Here is a 2,949-nt window from a genome sequence, read left to right as displayed (position 1 = left end):
TGAAAAGCTGCTCCTCTTCCATGCTGACTTGTTGGTGTCTCCTCTTTTATTCCTGAGTGATTTTAATCTCAGCTCTCTGAACCTGAATGGAGCAGAACCAGGAAATCATTGCAGGAAATCATGGAGGAGAAATGAATGAATGAGACTTCCAGTCAAACTGAGACAAACGTCCAGGTTTGGTCATCAAAGATATCTGACATTCATCAGTAGACTGACAAAGATGCTCATTATTATTGCAGCAGATTAAACTAGAGAATAAAGAGGGTCTCACTTTGGAAAAAAATATTGCAGGATATTTTTGTTTTATCAGAGAGGCTTTAATGTCTGTCTTTGATGTCTAAACTCTGACTCTGATGTCATTGGTGGTGACTGAATTCTACCCCCTGACAGACGGAAGGCTCATATTGGTGATGCAGGTAGGTGCTGCCCCCTAGTGACCCAATGGAGAACGACATGTAATGACATGAAGATTCTACATTTTTCCACTTGTGAGATAAAAATACCTCACAGCAAGAAGGTTCTGGGTTCGAGTCCTGGCTGGAGCACAGGATCTTTCTGTGTGAGTCTCCATGTTCTCCTGTTCCTGTGTGGGTTCTCTCTGGTACTCCAGCTTCCTCCACAGTCCAAAGACATCAAGAGGGGACGAGGCTGATTGATACTCTAAATTGACTGTAGGTGTGACTGTGAGAGTGAATGGTTGTCTGTCTCTGTGTGTTGGCCCTGTGATGGACAGGTGACCTGTCCAGGGTGAACCCCGCCTCTCACCTGTAGACGCTGGGATAGGCTCCACCCACCCCATGACCCTTAACAGGAATAAGAGGAAGACAATGGATGGATGGATGGACTCGCTCGTACTCCGCCACGGTTTCCTCCAGCAGAGCCATGATCTGCTCCGCGGCCGCCGCCAGCCGCTCGGTGAGCAGCGCTCTCAGCACCGGGACTCCAGCCGCTGAGTCTCCTTCTCCCAGCTGCAGCAGGAAGTCTTCAGCGGCGGCGAGGATCCGCTCCTGGACCGACACCCGCAGCAGCTGCGCGGCGCACATGTTGAGGTTCTACCGGCGCCACTCAGCCTTCAGGAGACAAAGACCGAGGCCGGGGCTTCACGGACTTCTCCTTCTTTCCTTGTTGTGTTCAAAGCTTCCCGCTTCTTCTTCTCGTTCTGTGAAGCGCGTATTGATGACGTATGTGGTGACGTCCAAAGCCTCTCCAGCTGGCAGTGACCACGTGACTGATTCGGACCTGCTTCTCCGGCTTGGCGTGAGATTCTAAATGTAAAGCAGTGAAACGCCGTGGTTTCCTCCCTCCTCGTCCAAAAGCGTTCGCTATTTGATCAAAGGAAGGAGAAACAAGTGACTCGATGTTGTGGAGGCTGAACTCAGAGTTGAGAGAACTTTCATTCTGATCTGAGAGCAGCAACAAAGCCACTGAGAAAAACTGAACCACTGTCAGAGTCGGCACAGCATCAGCAGTCAGGCTGTGTTCACACTGGGAGAAACCATCGGACAGAAACCTCCCTCAGTCACACTGAAGGAACCTGAACTGACTGCTGCAGCTGGGACACACACACACACACACACACACACACACACACACACACACACACACACACACACACAAATAGTTTGTCTTTGAGTTAGGACAAAAAAATATTTGACTGTGCTGACATGAACTTTCATTGTCTAATTTCAGTCTCCTACAAAAGTGTGTGAATGTGGTCGTTGTGGCCGAGTGGTGAAGGCGATGGACTAGAAATCCATTGGGGTCTCCCTGCTCAGGTTGGAGTCCTGCCAACAACGTTGAACTGTTGACAATTTAAATTTGACTCATTTTTCCTCCACACTGTCCTTCATCACAGCATTTAACATCAGGACTGCTCCCAGATCAGCTCCATGACCTCATCCCTGCACCAGAGTACCGCCCAAGTTCATCAAAAACGGCCAAGCATAAATATATAATATGTATATAATGTGAACACACCTGTACAGGTGCGTTAACGTGCTTAATGATAGAGAATGAGTGAAAGGTTTGTTCAGAGTGGAGTGCAGTACCACAGTCAGGCCAGCAGGTGGGGCTTTCGTTGGTGCTGTCTACCTAATTGCGGTATCTGTGCTCTGCCAGCAGAGGTCGTGCTTCCCCACCAATCTTCTAGGGTGTCTGAGTGGTGCCGCCATGTTTAGGTCGTAGCAGGAGGACGTAGGTTGGTACTTGGCAGTTCGGACGTAGCGAAAGTCACGTTATGAATGGAGGGCTGAGTTGGAGCAGAGGGGGGCAGGATCCTGAGGGTGGACTGTCTTTAGGGGGCTGAGGTGTCTGGTGGTCTTGGTGGACCCTCTGCATCTCAAGCTGAGACCACAGAGTCCTGTGTTCTTGAGTCATTGTGTATAGTCTCTGTTGTTGGAGGGCTCAGTGTGGTCCCTGATGGTCTAGTGGCTAGGATTCGGTGCTTTCACCGCCGTGGCCCGGGTTCAATTCCCGGTCAGGGAATGAGTTATTTAGAGGTTGAGGGAGAGGTGATCAGGTGGTCCACATGATGGTGGAGGTGATGAACTGTGAATCCATCATGGCTCCACTCTCACCCCCATTGTAGTGTTCTTGGTTCACTCTGCCATGGCCCCATGTTGAAGGGTGACTGTCTCATTCAGGTCCAACCCTTAGTTAGACTCTATTAAGTCACTGACTCCTGCAAGGACAAACTGTAATCCTCCTTAGTAGCTTTGGCTATTGATGATCTGCAATGGTTCGTGGGGGTGGAGCCTATCCCAGCAGCCCTCAGGTGAGGGGCGGGGTTTATCCTGGACAGGTCACCAGTCCATGGCAGGGCCATCACATAGAGACAGATTGCTTATAAAAATGTTCATCCCCAGTTTGAAGTTAGAGACAGGATTTAAGTGTGGAAGGTTTTTGTGTCTTCAATTTAATTCTGAGTGTTGGAAACTGTTTCTAACAAAC

At 49.5% G+C, this 2,949-nt stretch overlaps 1 non-coding gene across 1 annotated transcript; it reads left to right on the top strand.

Moving 5' to 3' along the window:
• Positions 1-2,412: 2,412 nt before the first annotated feature.
• On the top strand, positions 2,413-2,484 carry trnae-uuc (transfer RNA glutamic acid (anticodon UUC)). The gene has a single exon. It is a non-coding gene; the product is annotated as a tRNA-Glu (tRNA).
• Positions 2,485-2,949: the final 465 nt, after the last annotated feature.

The sequence above is a fragment of the Aulostomus chinensis genome, chromosome 1 (assembly GCF_037954235.1).
Source record: "Aulostomus chinensis isolate RoL2024-O1b breed Wild chromosome 1, RoL_Achi_v1.0, whole genome shotgun sequence".
Classification (NCBI taxonomy): Eukaryota; Metazoa; Chordata; class Actinopteri; order Syngnathiformes; family Aulostomidae; genus Aulostomus; species Aulostomus chinensis.
This window is presented reverse-complemented; position numbering and strand designations above follow the sequence as displayed.